Raw genomic sequence first — 21,091 nt, 5'->3', positions numbered from 1 at the left:
ATCAAACTGGCAGACCTATATGCTGAACTGAACTTGAAACTAGGTTCCCTATCTAGTTTGCCAACACTTGTATGCCCTTTAATTTTCTTATTCACTACCGATGTGGGGCTTGTTCCCACAAGTGATACTCCAATAATATTAAAATAAAATACAAAACAGTGTCACTCATGATTCAATCTGTTAAACACATTGTAAATTCCAAAAGGTTTTAGAATGAAGTGGTGACGAGGTGGGCTGGTCCCTCTGACTTTTGACAGGGAACTCGTTAACTGAAACTTCCTTAACCAGATTAAAGCTCATTTCTAAATAATCAGAACATGCTCTACGATATGATGTGCAGGTGGCCAACGTGGGATAAACATGTGCATTCATCAGTAGGATGTATATAAACTGTGAAACACCAGTCCTATACCAAACAGATAATCCAGATTACCCATACCAACGAGGCTTTAGATAACTGCCCATGTACTTGTGTATGCCACCCAATAATCCCAATACAGGTTATCACATTTTCTCCTTCTATTTTCTTTTTGGCTAAGCATATATATGAAACTTTTAGGCCCTAAAGCTTGATCAACTATAGCCAGATTACTGTTATGGAAAGTCAATCACTATATTATTTCTCTGTATATTCTGTATTTTATATTTCTAATTATGATTTCTTCCTAATTAGTAGAACAAAATTATAGGAATCAATTGTATATATATATCCATGTACAAATTAATTGAAATCAAAGGAGAATCATCTCTTTCTACATGGTATTAGAGCAGGTCATCTATATAAGGTGACTATTTGTTCTCACCACCCAGCTCAAGAGAGACCTGGCTGCTGACCGGCCGTCCGCTCTGATCCAATCGCCGGAATTCAAGCGCGTGAGGCTCACGCGCCCAACTCAGGTTCTCACCGTTTCTTCACTCGCTGACGCGTGGAGGCACGTCCGCCAACCGTTTCGACTCCGATCAGCATCGTCAGCGTCGCCTCAACCCCCTTATTCCACCACTGTGTGCTGTTGCCTGATCCAGTACACTATTAAAGGATTTCTGAGGTTTAGCTCTCAGATCCTATTTCGGTATTTGCTTGATTTGTGATTTTGGGTTATTTTGCGGCTGTAAGCACTTTGTATTAGCGTTTCGGTTAGTTTTCTTTGTCTCAACAAATGGCAGACAATAAAAATGTTATTTCTGATGAGATTCCAGTGATGACTAAGATCACAGAACACAAACTTAATGGTTCGAATTACTTGGAGTAGAGTAAGACTGTTAGGGTCTATTTGCGTAGCATTGATAAGGATGATCACCTTACTAAAGACCCACCTATTGATGATACACGGCAAACTTAGCTAAGGGAGGATGCTCGATTGTTTTTGCAGCTTCGGAACTCGATTCACAGTGAGGCAATAATTAATCACTGTGAATTTGTTAAGGAATTGATGGATTACTTAGATTTTCTGTATTCTGGTAAAGGGAATATCTCCTGTATTTATGATGTTTGTAAGGCATTCTACCGTGCTGAGAAAGAGGATAAGTCTCTCACAACTTTTTTTATGGATTTTAAACGGGTATATGAGAAACTTAATGTATTGTTGCCTTTTACTCCTGATGTGAAAGTTCAGCAGGCCCAACAGGAGCAACTCGCTATTATGAGTTTTCTTGCAGGCCTTCTTTTAGAGTATGAGACTGCTAAATCTCAAATTCTCTCCAATTCTGAGATTTTCTCTTTGTATGAAACGTTCACACAGGTCTTTCGTACAGAGAGTACTCAATCTTCACAGCCTGCCAGTAGTGCTCTTATTAGTCGTAATCCACATGAACAACAGGGCAATAGAAGAGGAAGTAGAGGAGAAATTACAGGCAACAGAGGTAATCAGCGTAATGGGGAGACTATTTCTAATCAGGACTTAAGTGGAGTCATTTGTTATTATTGCCATGAGTCTGGCCATACAAAATATAATTGTCCGCAACTTCAGACAAAAAAATCAGCGATCACATATGGCAAATATGACAGCAAATGATTCTACAGTATCTTCCTCTGAGAAAACTGTTTTGGTATTTACCGAGGATTTTGCACAGTTTTCCCAGTATCAGGCATCTCTAAAGGCTACCAGTTCCCCTGTCACTGCTATCGATGAGTCAGCTAAATCCACTACATGCCTTGTATCTTCCTCATCTAAATGGGTTATTGATTCTGATGCGATAGATCACATGACAAGTAATTATAGTCTTCTATTTGTTTTTCAGTCTAATCTCACTTCCTCTACTGTTACTTTAGCTAATGGTTCTACTTCTTATGTCATGGGTTCTGAAACTGCGAACCCGACTTCGTCAATTTCTTTGTTATCTATTTTGTGTCTACCAAAATTCTCTTTTAATCTACTTTTTGTTAGTGAACTTACTCATACCTTAAATTGTTCTGTTTCCTTTTTTCCTGACCAGTGTTTATTTTAGGATTTTATGGCGAAGCAGATTATTGGTAGAGGACGTAAGTCAGGTGGTCTCTATATTCTGGAAAATCATGTATTGCGGTCGCTTGTTTGCTCCAGTACCTTAACACCTCTTGATACTCATTGTAGATTGGGCTATCCTTCTTTGTCTACCATGAAGAAGCTGTATCATCAGTTTTAGTCTTTATTAGTTGTCTAGAGTCAATAAATGGGCTTCATCCCCTTTTGAGTTAGTTCATTCTGATGTTTGAGGCCCTTGTTCTGTTACTTCGAAAACTGGATTTCGTTATTTTGTTACTTTTGTTGATGATTACTCTCGTGTTACATGGTTATATTTCATGAAGAATCATTCTGAGTTATTTTCTATCTTTTTTGCCTTTTGTAATGAAATCAAAACTCAATTTAATATTTCTGTGCGCATATTAAGAAGTGACAATGCCAAAGAATATTTTTCAGCACAATTTCAGTCTTATATGACACAAAATGGCATTCTTCATCAGTCTTCCTGTGTTGATACCCCATCCCAAAATGACATGGCCGAAAGAAAAAATCGGCATCTTCTTGAGATAACTCATGCTCTTCTTTTTCATATGAAAGTTCCTAAACACTTTTAGGTGGATGCAGCTTATACGGCATGGTTTTTTTATCAATCGTATATCGTCTTCTATCCTTAATGGGGATATTCCTTATACTGCTTTGTTTCCTACAAAATCTTCGTTCCCTGTTGAATCCCGTATTTTTTGTTGTGCCTGTTTTGTGCATGATGTTCGTCCACAGGTTACTAAATTGGATCCGAAGTCTCTCAAATGTGTCTTCCTTGGGTACTCCCGGCTCCAAAAAGGGTACCGTTGTTTCTCTCCTGCTCTTAATCATTATCTTGTTTCTGCAGATGTCACATTTTTTTAGTCCACTCCATTCTTTTCTCAATCATCTGTGTATGAGAGTCAGGGGGAAGAGGATGATCTCTTAATATATACTGTCCAACCAATGTCTAGTCCTCTCCCACAGCCTTTTCCTTCTGTCTCTAGACCTTCTCGACCTCCCGTTGTTCATGTTTATTCTAGGAGATTGAAGATTCCTGATGCAGATCCTCCACCAGCTATTTCGTTGGGAGATCCTGTACCTCATACTAATCATGATTTTGACCTAAATTTACCCATCGCTCTTCATAAAGGTAAGCGTTCATGCACTTACCCTATCTCTTCTTTTGTTTCTTATATTCAATTGTCTTATTGTTCTCTGTGTTTTGTTACTTCTTTAGCTTATGTTCCTATCCCTAATACTGTTGGTGAGAAACTGTCTCATCCTGACTGGTGTGCTGCTATGAAAGAGGAAATTGAGGCTTTAGATGCTAATGGTACATGGGAACTATTGCCTTTGCTCACTGGTAAGAAAGCTATTAGTTGCAAATGGGTATTTACAGTAAAGGTAAATCCTGATGGTTCTGTGGCTAGGTTAAAAGCACACCTTGTAGCAAAAGGATATGCTCAGACATATAGAGTTGATTACTCTGACACTTTTTCTCCTGTAGCTAAACTTACTTCTGTTCGCTTGTTTATCTCTTCAGCAGCTACATATGATTGGCCCCTGCACCAATTGGATATCAAGAATGCTTTCCTTCATGGTGATCTTTAGGAGGAGGTGTATATGGAGCAACCACCTGGGTTTGTTGCTCAGGGGGAGTGGGTAAAGTTTGTAGGCTTCAGAAGTCTCTTTATGACTTGAAACAAAGTCCTAGGGCCTGGTTTGAGAGATTCAGTGAAGCAGTACAGGAATTTAATATGCAAAAGAGTAAGTGATATCACTCAGTATTTTATAGGCAATCTGAGGCTGGTCTAATTCTCCTGGTAGTCTATGTGGATGACATTGTCATCACTGAGAGTGACTCTGCAGGTATTTCATCTCTTAAGACCTTCTTCCAAACCCAATTTCAGACCAAATACTTGGGATTGTTAAAGTATTTCTTAGGTATTGAAGTTATGAGAAGTAAGAAGGGTATTTTCTTGTATCAAAGAAAATATATCCTCGATCTATTGATAGAGACAGGAAAATTAAGTACTAAACCTTGCAGTGCACCAACGACTCCAAATTTATAACTGTTAGCAGGGGATAGTGAGTTGTTTGAAGATCCAGAGAGATACAGGAGATTGGTAGAAAAATTGAACTACCTTACAGTCACTCGTCCTGACATTGCTTATGTCGTTAGTGTGGTAAGTCAGTTTATGTCTTCCCCAACTGTTGCTCATTGGGAAGCCTTAGGACAAATCTTGTGTTATCTGAAGGGCGCTCCAGGAAGAGGTTTGTTATATGGTAATCATGGGCATTTAAATGTTGAATATTTTTCAGATGCCGACTGGGCTGGATCTAAGGTTGACAGGAGATCAACTATTGGATATTGCGTTTTTGTTGGAGGAAATTTGGTGTCTTGGAGAAGCAAGAAGCAAAGTGTAGTTTCTCGATCTAGTGCTGAATCCGAATACAGAGCCATGGCACAATCAGTATGTGAGGTAATGTGGATACTTCAATTACTAGATGAGACAAGTTTTAAGACCTCCCTGCCTGCGAAATTGTAGTGTGATAATCAAGCTTCTCTCCATATTGCTTCTAATCCGGTGTTTCATGAGCGGACCAAACATATTGAAATTGATTATCACTTTGTTTGTGAAAAGATTCAACAACAGATCAACTCAACAGGACATATCAAAACTGAAGAGCAGTTAGGACATATTTTCACAAAAGCCCTGAATGGAGCTAGGATTGACTACATTTGTAACAAGTTGGGCATGATTAACATCTATGCTCCAACTTGAGGGGGAGTGTTACGGAAAGTCAATCACTATATTATTTCTCTGTATATTCTGTATTATGTATTCCTATTTAGGATTTCTCATTTAGGATTTATTCCTAATTAGTATAACACAATTATAGGAATCAATTGTATATATATACCCATGTACAGATTAATTGAAATCAAGGGAGAATCATCTCTTTCTACAATTACAAATACCAATGTTCTAAAACTTAAAATGGCAATAAAAGAAAAGAATTGTATAATGCAACTCAAGCCACTATTTGCCAAAGTAAATTAAGAAAATGAAAGAAGAACAACAGAAAGCGAGAAATTTATTAAATCTTACCCATTGGTCCCTTTCCAGTCTCTCGACTGTAGTCAATCAAGTCCTTCATGCTATTAACCACCTCTGATATCTATATTTTGTTCCATGGCACACAAAGCAAGGAAAAATATAGTTAAACAGTTCTATAGCAATTGGTTCAACATTCTAAAAAGAGCTCAACTGTGATCTATCAATCATATTAGTTTTGCAATCATACTTTATCACAAGAGGATAAGCTGGCTCCTATGTATTTCATAATGAAAGGAAATACAAAATGGCACCAATAAACAATTCTCTTAACTGCTACATGTCCAAAGTTATCTACTAAATAATAATGCTCATATAGCACTGCAATTTCAAATGTATTTAGGGTGGGAAAGTAGCCCATACCATAATGTCAAATGCTCTGTAGCCATCAGTTCAGGTAAATTCAAGACCATGTACCCATATAGGTAACTAAAAAGTAAATAATGTGCCCAAGAATCCTATTAATGAATGATAATTGAAAGAACACGTCAAGCAAATGAACTCAGATATCTTACAATTTATCTTATTGCCTAAAGCAGCATAATCCATTCTGTGCAAAATTCATTCATTGTTCTTGCATAAATCGGGAATGATGTTATATTTCAAATTCAAAACTACAATCTCCTAAAGTTGAAAAATAGCATCTCATAGTCACATAGAGCTTCGCTGCATTAAGGGTTGACCAACACAGTTGTATCATAAAAAAAAAAAAAATGCATTGGAGCAACTTCAGATGGTAGACAAAATTTCCAAATGGAAATTAATCAACTTAAGGTATTCCAGGAGAAATTAATCAAAATATTACCATACTACATACTAAATAGAGCAAAAACAACCAATTTACATTGCAAATCACAACAAATCAGATGCTTAGGAGAGGAGCCATATTCAAGTTCAAGAATTAAGAATAGACAATAGGAAACCACAAAGCCGCAAAGATAATACCTGGAGACATCGCGCGTATCTCTTTGAATATCCCAAATCATTAACTAAAGGTACCTCCAAAGCTTTTGCTAATTGACGAGCAGATGCAAGAAACCTGAAAAAATGCTCATGTAAGAAAGAGAGAAATGCCATGTAACACAAGTTAAACATTCTCCCTCCAACAGCACATCCCCACCCCCCTTAAAAAAAATAATGATGCAAAACAATACAATATAGTAATAGAACACATCCAAAAAAATGAAGACTCAAATGAAAATATTGAGATGGACACAAGGATATTATTCACATCTATAATAAGAGCTTAGATGCTATCACAAATTTTATAAATCAAAAAGTACAACAAAATATTACAGGATGGAAAAAATAAGACTTTCAAATGTTATCATACTGCCACAGCATCCTTAATTTCTTTTGGCTATAAGATTTCCTAATTGTATCTTGATTCTTCGTTTAACTTCTAATCCTAATTACTAACAATTAAAACATTTTGTATACCATAAGATTTAACACTTATCATACTATTTTATTAAATGAAACGTATCACGGTATACTAGAAAAGATAACAAAAAGCATACAAACAAAAGAAAAAATATAGCATTCCAACAAACAAAATGGGAAATAGCATAAAACTACTGTTAACCTATGAAAGTCATCAAGAGAATTTCAAGGGAAGAAAGCTCACATATTACAGTTACTTTCTAAATCAAGTTTCGATGAGCCGGATGATGCTTTTTGAGCAGAAGCCTGGTATTTTTGTGCTGCAGCTCCAAGCTGACTTACCTGCATAATATAAAGTAGATTTATCAGAAAGAGTCTCCAGAAATCAACAAATCCCCTTCAAAATACCACATTGGAGCACAGTGGGCAAGAAAGAATCAATCGTACAAGAACAGAGAAATCTGTATCTTCCTAAACAGAAATGTGGAGAAGAAGTAGAAGTCTTGAGAACAGATCATAAAAAAAAATAAAAATAAAAATAAAAATAATTTAGGCTATGAGATGTAACCAAATTAGTTTTAACTTTTGAAGATAGGAAAAGCAGTAATTCAAGGAAATCATTAGCCATGTGCGGAAGCACCTTTATTCTTTAAGGGTCATAAAGTTCTTTAAGGATCACAAAGGGAAACTTTATCTGCATCTTTGAAGAGTCAAATGGCACTTGGAGATACAGACAATGACCATCCATAGGCATTCTAAAGATGATCAGCAATGAAATCTTATTTAATCTAATCTGATAAAGTGCAAAACCTCTAAAGAAGATGAACAAGCTATAAAAGGGCCTTTGTTAGACAATCATTTCACTGAGGTCAATTCCACGGCTAAAAGGGGAAAGCATATCAATGATATCTTTAGGGCTTCTCCTTCCTCAATTTTTGTGCCAGAAGCATCCTTTGAGATATGAAAGTTAATTATTTCAACACTTAATTTATTTATAAAAATTCAGAGCAACAAAGTTGTTACGTAGTAAGGTTCTCAATCATCCCAAAACTGCAGAACTGGAGAACAAGAATGAAAGGAAGAGAAGCAGGGGGAAGAACAGAACAGAGAAACAGAAAAAGAAGATCAAGAAAGAAGGAGAGAGAGAGAAAGAGAATCATAGAGTTAGAGAGAGAAGTAATGTTGTATTATTAAATTCCTGCTTGGTTGTATCCAATATAATATTTATTTATAAATTTTATTCTCATATTCATTATCAACTTCATACTTTCTGTAACTAACCACTAACTACTTCCCACAGCTCTCCAACTCCTTATTCATAACATTCCCCTCCTCTTCAAGTCATTGTTGTCCTCAAGAATGAATTGTGGAAATGGAGCTTTAATGGAGATCAAGTCCTGCTTTCCCTCACTAATGCTTCCATGAGGGGATCAAAAGGTCAAATTCCATTAACATGTGGTAACCAAATAAAAGCCCAGCACCCCAGCAAGACCTCTCACCATCTTTCCATCATCCAGAGTTGCAACTGAATTCTCCAACACCACCTGTGGCAAAAACCCGAGAGACTTGATTTGACAAACCTAGCATTTTGTATTTTGTACAGATATTCACTTTTTTTCTGCCTTCTTGACATCTCCCATTTATCTTCCATGAGAATTATACAATCAGAACAGCTGACCTCACAATCTTCAAAAGATGACCTCTTAATTGATAGTGAGTTAAATTTCTTTCTTTTTCTTCCATAAATTTCACATTCTTGTTCATTCAAGATCACAATAACATTTGATGTCAATGCCAAATATGGCACTACCTGCATTGTTGTAAACCAATTTTGATATCTGGTTTGCTTTTACATGAGGGAAGCTACAAGGCCCAGCACTGGAAAGGCTGGTTTATTTCAAAAGAGTTTCTGATCAACTTTCCTAGTAAGTTCACATTTCACAGCCTCCAAGCCTTTTGAGTCCACATTCTTCAGTGCTTCATCAGCAACTCCAGCACAGGTAACAGTTGAATTTAGGTTAATTGCAACGTTCCTAAAAATATCAGAGAAAACTCTTAAGTCATCATCTGAGCAGTTTTCAGATGTGTGTAGCAACTGAAGACCACAATCAGTAGCCAAAATCTTGATATTGTTTTCTTTTGCAAAAACAACCAACAATATGCCGAACTTTGTTTAACAAAATACGTGGATTTCCATCTGCATCAACAGTCGAAAAAAGATCAGCCTAGTCCATATCCCAAAATTTAATTACATGCTCATCAGCAGCAGCCAAGAATTGATTCTTCATTAGATCAAACTGCACTACAGCAAAGGAATTCTTCTGTAATCCAAGGTAGATTCTCTTTATTGCACCTTCACTTTCATTCCATTCAACAAGAAATGACTCCACATTTACTGGTCCCACATGAGAAAAGCCTTCTATCATCAGCACTATATGCTATTGATGAACATCCCAAACCAGGATCATCATAATCAACTCTGACTCCAATATTATCATATAGTCATGCTTTTATATTGTCATCCCCTGAAGTTGAAAAGATAAAATGAATGCCTTCTTTGCTAAGAGGCCAGATAGAATCAAAAGCAGCACCATGACCTTCAAAACTATACCTTTTCACACTAGTAGTCACATCCCATGCCTTGACCATCTTATCATCACCACATGTTATGCCCAAAAGTTTGTTCTCATGGGCAGAGAATGCTAGATCATTTACACCACCCACACTTTTTGTAAATATGTTATTTTTCTTGTTATGGAAAGTCAATTACTATATTATTTATTTGTATATTCTGTATTTTATATTCCTATTTAGGATTGTAGAAAGAGATGATTCTCATTAATTTCAATTAATCTGTACATGGGTATTTATATACAATTGATTCCTATAATTGTGTTATACTAATTAGGAAGAAATCCTAAATAAGAAATCCTAAATAGGAATACAGAATACAGAATATACACAGAAATAATATAATGATTGACTTTCCATAACACTCCCCCTCAAGTTGGAGCATAGATGTTAATCATGCCCAATTTGTTACAAATGTAGTCAATCCTAGCTCCATTCAGTGCTTTTGTGAAAATATCTCTAAGCGCTCTCGGTTTGATATGTCTGTTGAGATGATACATTGTTGAATCTTTTCACGAACAAAGTGACAATCAATCTCAATATGTTTGGTCCGCTCATGAAATACCGGATTAGAAGCAATATGAAGAGCAGCTTGATTATCACACCACAATTTCACAGGCAGGGGGGCCTTAAAACCTGTCTCATCTAGTAATTGAAATATCCACATTACCTCACATACTGATTGTGCCATGGCTCTGTATTCGGATTCAGCACTAGATCGAGAAACTACACTCTGCTTCTTGCTTTTCCAAGACACCAAATTTCCTCCAACAAAAACGCAATATCCAGTAGTTGACCTCCTATCAACCTTAGATCCAGCCCAGTCGGCATCTGAAAAACATTCAACATTCAAATGCCCATGATTACCATATAACAAACCTCTTCCTGGAGCTCCCTTCAGATAGCACAAGATTTGTCCCAAGGCTTCCCAATGAGCAACAGTTGGGGAAGACATAAACTGACTTACCACACTAACGGCATAAGCAATGTCAGGATGAGTGACAGTAAGGTAGTTCAATTTTCCTACCAATCTCCTGTATCTCTCTGGATCTTCAAACAACTCACTATCTCCTGCTAACAGTTGTAAATTTGGACATAATTTTCCTGTCTCTGTCAATAGATCGAGGACATATTTTCTTTGAGACAAGAAAATACCCTTCTTACTTCTCATAACTTCAATACCCAAAAAATACTTTAATAATCCCAAGTCTTTGGTCTGGCGGGTTTGGAGGAAGGTTTTAAGAGATGAAATACTGCAGAGTCACTCCCGGTGATGATAATGTCATCCACATAGACTACCGGGAGAATTAGACCCGACCTCAGATTGCTTATAAAATACTGAGTGATCACACTTACTCTTTTGCATACCAAATTCCTGTACTGCTTCACTGAATCTCCCAAACCAGGCCCTAGGACTTTGTTTCAAGCCATAAAGAGACTTCAGAAGTCTACAAACTTTACCCAACTCACCCTGATCAACAAACCGGTGGTTGCTCCATATACCTCCTCTGAAGATCACCATGAAGGAAAGCATTCTTGATATCCAATTGGTACAGGGGCCAATCATATGTAGCTGCTAAAGAGATAAACAAGTGAACAGAAGTAAGTTTAGCTACAGGAGAAAAAGTGTCAGAGTAATCAACCCCATATGTCTGAGCATATTCTTTTGCTACAAGGCGTGCTTTTAACCTAGCCACAGAACCATCAGGATTTACCTTTACTGTAAATACCCATTTGCAACCAATAGCTTTCTTACCAGTGGGCAAAGGCAACAGTTCCCATGTACCATTAGCATCTAAAGCCACCATTTCCTCTTTCATAGCAAAGACACACGGCCGGGATGAGGCGATTGCCTCACCAATGATTATTAGGAATAGGAGCGAGTCTAAAGAAGTAACAAAACACCGAGAACAAGAAGACAATTGATTATAAGAAACAAAAGAAGAGATAGGGTAAGTACATGAACGTTTACCTTTACGAAGAGCAATGGGTAAGTCTAGATCAGAATCATGATCAGTATGAAGTACAGGATCTCCCAACGAAGTAGCTGGTGGAGGATCTGAGTCAGTAATCTCCAATCTCCTGGAATAAACATGAACAACGGGAGGCCGAGTAGGTCTAGAGACAGAAGAAACAGGCTGTGAGAGAGGACTAGACATTGGTTGGATAGTATATATTAAGATATCATCCTCCTCCCCCTGACTCTCATACACAGATGATTGAGAAAAAAATGGAGTGGACTCAAAAAATGTGACATCTACAGAAACAAGATAACGATTAAGAGTAGGAGAGAAACAGCGGTACCCTTTTTGGATCCGGGTGTACCCAAGGAAGACACATTTGAGAGACTTTGGATCCAATTTAGTAACCTGCGGACGAACATCACGTACAAAACAAGTACAACCAAAAATACGGGGTTCAACAGGAAACAAAGATTTTGTAGGGAACAAAGCAGTATAAGGAATATCCCCATTAAGGACAGAAGACGGCATACGATTAATCAAAAAACATGCCGTAGAAATTGCATCCGCCCAAAAGTGTTTAGGAACTTTCATCTGAAAAAGAAGAGCACGAGTTACCTCAAGAAGATGTCGATTTTTTCTTTCGGCTACGCCATTTTGGGATGGGGTATCCACACAGGAAGACTGATGAAGAATGCCATTTTGTGTCATATAATACTGAAATTGTGCTGAAAAATATTCTTTAGCATTGTCACTTCTTAATATGCACACAGAAATATTAAATTGAGTTTTGATTTCATTACAAAAGGTAGAAAACAACTCAGAACGATTCTTCATTAAATATAACCAGGTAACACGAGAGTAATCATCAACAAAAGTAACAAAATAACGAAATCCAGTTTTAGAAGTAACAGAACAAGGACCCCAAACATCAGAATAAACTAACTCAAAAGGGGATGAAGCCCGTTTATTGACTCTAGACACAGAAGGCAAACGATGATGTTTTGCAAACTGGCACGACTCACATTCTAGTACTGATAAAGATGGCCCGAGGACACAACTTCTTCATGGTAGACAAAGAAGGATGACCCAATCTACAATGAGCTTCAAGAGGTGTTCTGATGCTGGAGCAAACAAGCGACGCGGTACATGATTTTCGAATGTAGAGACCACGACTCACGTCCTCTACCAATAATGCGCCCGTCATAAGATCTGAAACAAACACGATCGGGAAAAAGGAAATAGAACAATTTAAAGGTACGAGTAAGTTTACTAACAGAAAGTAGATTAAAAGAGAAATTTGGTAGACACAAAACAGATGACAAAGAAATTGACGAAGTCGGATTCGCAGTTCCAGAACCCATGACACAAGAAGTAGAACCATCAGCTAAAGTAACAGTAGAGGAAGTGGTATTAGACTTAAAAGCAGTTATAAGACTAGAATTACATCATGTGATCTGTTGCACGGAATCAATAACCCATTTGGATGAGGAAGACACAAGGCATGTAGTGGATTTACGACTCGTGATCGCGATGATAGGGAAGCTGGTAGGCTTTAGAGATGCACGATACTAGGAAAAGCGTGCAAAATCCTCTGCAGATACCAAAGCAGTTTTCTCGGAGGAAGATCTTGTAGAATCCTCTGCGCCATATTTGCCATCTGTGATCGCTGATTTTCCTCTGAAGTTGCGGACAATTATATTTTGTATGGCGGTGCTCATGACAATAATAACAAATGACTCCTCTTGAGTCTGATTAGAACTAGCCTCTCCATTACGCTGATTACTTACATTTGCTGTAATTCCTCCTCTACTTCCTCTTCTATTACCTGTTGTCCATTTGGATTCCGGCTAATAAGAGCACTCTTGTGTTTGTGAAGATTGGGTACTCTGTCTGAAGGACCCGTGTGAATGTTTCATGCAAGAGGAAATCTCGAATCGGAAAGAATCGAGATTTAGCGATCTCATACTCTGAAGGAAGACACGAAGAAAACTCATATGACGATTGCTCCGTTGGGCTCTTTGAACTTTCACATCAGAACTAAAAGGCAACAATACATTAAGTTCCTCATATACCCGTTTAAAATCCATAAAATAAGCCGTGAGAGACTTATTCTCTTTTTCAGCACGGTAGAATGCCTTACAAACATCATAAATACGGGAGATATTCCCTTTACCAGAATACAGAAAATCTAAGTAATCCATCAATTCCTTAACAAATTCACAGTGATTAATTAAACTAATTACCTCACTGTGAATCGAGTTCATTTGCAAAAACAACCGAGCATCCTCCCTTAGCCAAGTTTGTTGTGTATCATCAGTAGGTGGATCTTTAGTAAGGTGATCATCCTTATCAATGCTACGCAAATAGACCCTAACAGTCTTACTCCACTCCAGGTAATTCGAACCATTAAGTTTGTGTTCCGTGATCTTAGTCATCATCGGAATCACATCAGAAATAACATTCTTATTGTCTGCCATTTGTTGAGACAAAGAAAACTAACCGAAACGCTAATCCAAAGTGCTGACAGCAACAAAATAATCCAAAATCACAAATCAAGCAAATACCGAAATAGGATCTGAGAGCCAAACCTCAGAAGTCCTTTAATGGTGTACTGGATCAGGCAACAGCACACAGTGGTGGAATGAGGGGATTGAGGCGACGTTGGCAATGTTGATCGGAGTCGAAACGGCCGGTCGGCGGCCAAGGTCTCTCCTGAGCTGGGTGGTGAGAACAAATAGTCACCCTAGATGACTTGCTCTGATACCATGTAGAAAGAGATGATTCTCATTGATTTCAATTAATCTGTACATGGGTATTTATATACAATTGATTCCTATAATTGTGTTATACTAATTAGGAAGAAATCCTAAATAAGAAATCCTAAATAGGAATACAGAATACAGAATATACACAGAAATAATATAATTATTGACTTTCCATAACAAGGATTTCTTCCTAATTAGTAGAACACAATTATAGTAATCAATTGTATATATATACCCATGTACAGATTAATTGAGATTAAGGAGAATCATCTCTTTCTAAATGGTATCAGAGCAGGTCATCTATCTAGAGTGACTATTTGTTCTCACAACCCAGCTCAGGAGTGACCTTGGTGTCCGACATTGCTTCGACTGATCAACATTGCCGCCACGCCTTAACCCCTCATTCCACCACTATGTGTTGTTCGATCCAAAGATACCATTAAATGACTTCTGAGGTTTGGCTCTCAGATCCTATTTCAGTATTTGCTTGATTTGTGATTTTGGGTTATTTTGCTGCTGTAAGCACTTTGGATTAGCGCTTTGGTTAGTTTTCTTTGTCTCAACAAATGGCAGACAATAAGAATGTTATTTCTTATGTGATTCCGATGATGACTAAGATCACAAAACACAAACTTAATGGTTCGAATTACCTGGAGTGGAGTAAAACTGTTAGGGTCTATTTGCGTAGCATTGAAGATCCACCTACGGATGATACAAAACAAACTTGGGTAAGGGAGGATGCTCGGTTGTTTTTGCAGCATCGGAACTCGATTCACAGTGAGGTAATTAGTTTAATTAATCACTGTGAATTTGTTAAGGAATTAATGGATTACTTAGATTTTCTGTATTCTGGTAAAGGGAATATCTCCCGTATTTATGATGTTTGTAAGGCATTCTACCGTGCTGAAAAAGATGATAAGTTTCTCACTGCTTATTTTATAGATTTTAAACGGGTATATGAGGAACTTAATGTATTATTGCCTTTTAATCCTAATGTGAAAGTTTAGCAGGCCCAACAGGAGCAACTAGCTATTATGAGTTTTCTTGCAGGCCTTCATTCAGAGTATAAGATTGCTAAATCTCAGATTCTCTCCAGTTCTAAGATTTCCTCTTTGCATGAAACGTTCACACGGGTCCTTCATACAGAGAGTACCCAATCTTCACAACTTGCCAGTAGTGCTCGTATTAGCCGAAATCCAAATGGACAACAGGGTAATAGAAGAGGAAGTAGAGGAGGAATTATAGGCAACAGAAGTAATCAGCGTAATGGAGAGGCTATTTCTAATCAGGACTCAAGAGAAGTCATTTGTTATTATTATCATGAGCCTGGCCATACAAAATATAATTATATGCAACTTCAGAGGAAAAATCAGCGATCACAGGTGGCAAATATGGCAGCAGAGAATTCTACAGTATCTTCATCTGAGAAAACTATTTTGTTAACTGCAGAGGATTTTGCATAGTTTTCCCAGTATTAGGCATCTCTAAAGCCTACCAGTTCCCCTGTCACTGTGATCGCTGAGTCAGGTAAATCCACTACATGCCTTGTGTCTTCCTCATCCAAATAGGTTATTGATTCTGGTGCGACAGATCACATGACAGGTAATTCTAGTCTTCTATCTGCTTTTCAGACTAATCTCACTTCCTCTACTGTTACTTTAGCTGATGGTTCTACTTCTTGTGTCATGGATTCTAGAACTGCGAACCCGACTTCGTCAATTTCTTTGTCATCTGTTTTGTATCTACCAAAATTCTCTTTTAATCTACTTTCTGTTAGTAAACTTACTCGTACCTTAAATTATTCTGTTTCCTTTTTTCCTTACCAGTGTTTGTTTCAGGATCTTACGACGAAACAGATTATTGGTAGAGGACGTGAGTCAAGTGGTCTCTACAATCTGGAAAATCATGTACCGCGGTCTCTTGTTTGCTCCAGTACCTTAACACCTCTTGAAGCTCATTGTAGATTGGGCCATCCTTCTTTGTCTACCATGAAAAAGCTATGTCTTCAGTTTCAGTCTTTATCAGTACTAGAATGTGAGTCATGTCAGTTTGCAAAACATTATCGTTTGCCTTCTGTGTCTAGAGTCAATAAACGGACTTCATCCCCTTTTGAGTTAGTTCATTCTGATGTTTAGGGTCCTTATTCTGTTACTTCTAAAACTGAATTTCGTTGTTTTGTTACTTTTGTTGATGATTACTCTCATATTACCTGGTTATATTTAATGAAGAATCGTTCTGAGTTGTTTTCCATCTTTTGTGCCTTTTGTAATGAAACCAAAACTCAATTTAATATTTTTGTGCGCATATTAAGAAGTGACAATGCCAAAGAATACTTTTCAGCACAATTTCAGTCTTATATGACACAAAATGGCATTCTTCATCAGTCTTCCTGTGTGGATTACCCATCCCAAAATGGCGTGGCCGAAAGAAAAAATCAGCATCTTCTTGAGGTAACTCGTGCTCTTCTTTTTCAGATGAAAGTTTCTAAACACTTTTAGGCGGATGCAGTTTCTATAGCATGTTTTTTTATCAATCGTATATCGTCTTCTGTCCTTAATGGGGATATTTCTTATATTGCTTTGTTTCCTACAAAATCTTTGTTCCCTCTTGAACCCCATATTTTTTGTTGTACCTGTTTTGTGCGTGATGTTCGTCCACAGGTTACTAAATTGGATCCAAAGTCTCTCAAATGTGTCTTCCTTGGATGCTCCCGGCTGCAAAAAGGGTACCGCTGATACTCTCATACTCTTAATCGTTATCTTGTTTCTGCAGATGTCACATTTTTTGAGTCCACTCCATTTTTTCCTCAATCATCTGTGTATGAGAGTCAGGGGGAGGAGGATGATCTCTCAATATACACTGTCCAACCAATGTCTAGTCCTCTCTCAAAGCCTGTTCCTTCTGTCTCTAGACCTACTCGACCTCCCGTTATTCATGTTTATTCCAGGAGATTGGAGATTCCTGACTCAGATCCTCCACCAGCTACTTCGTTGGGAGATCCTGTACCTCATACTGATCATGATTCTGATTTAGACTTACTCATTGCTCTTCGTAAAGGTAAACGTTCATGTACTTACCCTATCTCTTCTTTTGTTTCTTATAATCAATTGTCTTCTTGTTCTCGGTGTTTTGTTACTTCTTTAGACTCTGTTCCTATCCCTAATACTATTAGTGAGGCACTATCTCATCCTGGCTGGTGTGCTGCTATGAAAGAGGAAATGGAGGCTTTAGATGCTAATGGTACATGGGAACTGTTGCCTTTGCTCACTGGTAAGAAAGCTATTAGTTGCAAATGGGTATTTACAGTAAAGGTAAATCCTGATGGTTTTGTGGCTAGGTTAAAAGCACGCCTTGTAGCAAAAGGATATGCTCAGACATATGGAGTTGATTACTCTGACACTTTTTCTCCTGTAGCTAAACTTACTTCTGTTCGCTTGTTTATCTCTTTAGCAGCTACATATGATTGGCCCCTGCACCAATTGAATATCAAGAATGCTTTCCTTCGTGGTGATCTTCAGGAAAAGGTGTATATGGAACAATCACCTGGGTTTGTTGCTCAGGGGGAGTTGGGTAAAGTTTGTAGACTTCGGAAGTCTCTTTATGGCTTTAAACAAAGTCCTAGGGCCTAGTTTGGGAGATTCAGTGAAGCAGTACAGGAATTTGGTATGCAAAAGAGTAAGTGTGATCACTCAGTATTTTATAGGCAATCTGAGGCTGGTTTAATTCTCCTGGTAGTCTATGTGAATGACATTGTCATCACTGAGAGTGACTCTGCAGGTATTTCATGTCTTAAAATCTTCCTCCAAACCCAGTTTCGGACCAAAGACTTGAGATTGTTAAAGTATTTCTTGGGCATTGAAGTTATGGGAAGTAAGAAGGGTACTTTTTTGTCTTAAAGAAAATATGTCCTCGATTTATTGACAGAGACAGGAAAATTAGGTGCTAAGCCTTGTATTGCACCAATGACTCCAAATTTACAACTGTTAGCAGGGGATAGTGAGTTGTTTGAAGATCAAGAGAGATACAGGAGATTGGTAGAAAAATTGAACTACCTTACAGTCACTCGTCCTAACATTACTTATGCTGTTAGTGTGGTAAGTCAGTTTATGTCTTCCCGAACTGTTGCTCATTGAGAAACCTTGGGACAAATCTTGTGTTATCTGAAGGGAGCTCCAGGAAGAGGTTTGTTATATGGTAATCATGGGCATTTGAATGTTGAATGTTTTTCGAGATCTCGATCGAAATGGATCTAAGGTTGACAGGAGGTCAACTACTGGATATTGCGTTTTTATTGGAGGAAATTTGGTGTCTTGGAGAAGCAAGAAGCAGAGTGTAGTTTCTCGATCTAGTGCTGAATCCGAATACAGAGCCATGGCACAATCAGTATGTGAGATAATGTGAATACTTCAATTACTAGATGAGACAGGTTTTAAGACCTCCTTGCCTGCGAAATTGTGGTGTGATAATCAAGCTGCTCTCCATATTGCTTCTAATCCTGTGTTTCATGAGCGGACCAAACATATTGAGATTGATTGTCACTTTGTTCGTGAAAAGATTCAACAACAGATCATCTCAACAAGACACATCAAAACTGGAGAGCAGTTAGGAGATATTTTCACAAAAGCTTTGAATGGAGCTAGGATTGACTACATTTGTAACAAGTTGGGCATGATTAACATCTATACTCCAACTTGAGGGGGAGTGTTATGGAAAGTCAATCACTATATTATTTCTTTGTATATTCTGTATTCTGTATTCCTATTTTGGATTTCTTCCTAATTAGTAGAACACAATTATAGGAATCAATTGTATATATATATATATATACCCATGTACAGATTAATTGAGATTAAGGAGAATCATCTCTTTCTACATTTCTATGATATAAACGTTGGGGCGTCCTCTATTAACGACGCGCTACATCGGAGCCCGGGTGTAGTGAAAAACATGCAAGGGTGTAGGGCGTTCACCGAAAGCGACACGCCATGCCGGCGCCTGGGTGTGGTGTTAAGTGAGCAAGGGTTCCCACATTATGGACGGGTGTGGGTAAAGAAGTTAGTCCATAGGACAGATGGTAGAACAGATAACGGAACAGAACACAAAATAGACATAGAAAACAATAGAAGATATCAGTGAAAGAGACCAATTAGGAAGGAACAGGTTATGAGAAGGATCAGGGTTGGTACTTGGAATGTTGAATCACTTACAGGAAAATTAATGGAGCTTGGGGATACCTTGGAAAGGAAAAGGGTGAATATTGCTTGCATTCAGGAGACTAAATGGGTAGGAGAGAAAAGTAAGGAAGTGGGTAATTCAGAGTACAAACTGTGGTTTACCGGAAAGGAGAGAAATAAGAACGGAGTGGGCATAATCATAGACAAGACATTGAAATACGCAGTAATAGCTATGAAAAGAGTAGGAGATAGAATTATACTAGTAAAACTAGTACTAGAAGGAGAAACAATAAATATAGTTAGTGCTTATGCCTCACAAATAGGACTAGACAGTAAGAGTAAACAAAGGTTTTGGGAAGATATGGATGATTTAATGCAAGCATACCGAATGAAGAGAATGTTTTCATTGGTGGAGATTTGAATGGACATGTAGGAAGTGATAGACAAGGTTACGAGAATGTTCATGGAGGTTTTAGTTTTGGAAGTCGAAATGAGGAGGGAAAAAACATCATGGATTTTGCTATGGCATACGACCTAATGCTAGCAAATACCTACTTTATAAAAAGAGTCACATTTAGTAACTTTCAAAAGTGGGCAACATAGAAGCCAAATCGACTTCCTCTTAACTAGGAAGACAAATAGAGCTCTATGCAAGGATTGCAAGGTCATTCCAGGAGAGGCTTTAACAAGTCAACATCGGTTGGTGGTCTTGAATGTCAAGTTTATGAACAATTTAAGTAAGGTCAGAAGAAATAGTATGGCTCGAACAAAGTGGTGGGAGTTCAAAGGAGTAAAGCAAGTGAAGTTCAAAAATGAGCTTCTCGAGTCCGAAGTATGGAAGCTGGATATGGGGGCTAATGATATGTGGATACAGATGGCATCAAAGATTAGAGAAGTAGCTAGAAAAGTACTTGAAGAGTCTAAAGGACATGGACCACCCTCAAAAGAGAGAAGGTGGTGGAATGAGGAAGTACAAAAGGCAGTGAAGAGAAAAAAGGAATGGTATAAGAAATTACCTAAATATGATAATAATGAGGTATATGAACAGTACAAGATAGCAAAGAAAGAGGCGAAAGAGGCAAAAAAGGCAGTTAGTCAAGCAAGAGCACATGCCTTTGAAAAGTTATATGAGAAACTTGGAGCTAAAGAAGGGGAGAAAGATATTTATAGATTAGCAAGGAGGAGAGAAAGGAAATGTCAAGATTTCAATCAAGTTAGATGCATTAAGGATAAAGAAGGAAAAGTGTTGGTGAAAGATGAGGACATTAAAGAAAGATGGAGAAATTATTTTAATGATCTCTTTAATAATAATCAAAATGGTAATAGCATAAATATAAATTATAAAACAATAGAAAAGAATGTGAATTATATTAGAAGGATTAGATCTTTAGAAGTAAAGGAAGCACTTAAGAGAATGAAAGTGAGTAAAACCTGTTGACCCGATAAAATACCAATTGAAGTGTGGAAGTGTTTGGAAGATATAGGAGTGGCATGGTTAACTAAATTATTTAATAAAATTCTAAACTCAAAGAAAATACCTGATGAATGGAGGAGAAGTATCTTAGTACCTATCACTGTTATCAAAGGCGC

The 21,091-nt window shown here is 37.6% G+C and overlaps 1 pseudogene; it reads right to left on the bottom strand.

Moving 5' to 3' along the window:
* The window catches only part of LOC110652709 (transcriptional corepressor SEUSS-like), a 41,634-nt pseudogene that overhangs the window by 3,969 nt on the left and 16,574 nt on the right, over positions 1-21,091 (bottom strand).

The sequence above is a fragment of the Hevea brasiliensis genome, chromosome 10 (genome assembly GCF_030052815.1).
Source record: "Hevea brasiliensis isolate MT/VB/25A 57/8 chromosome 10, ASM3005281v1, whole genome shotgun sequence".
In the NCBI taxonomy this organism is placed as follows: domain Eukaryota; kingdom Viridiplantae; phylum Streptophyta; class Magnoliopsida; order Malpighiales; family Euphorbiaceae; genus Hevea; species Hevea brasiliensis.
The sequence above is the reverse complement of the archived record's forward strand: the minus strand, read 5'-3'. Positions and strand labels throughout refer to the sequence as shown.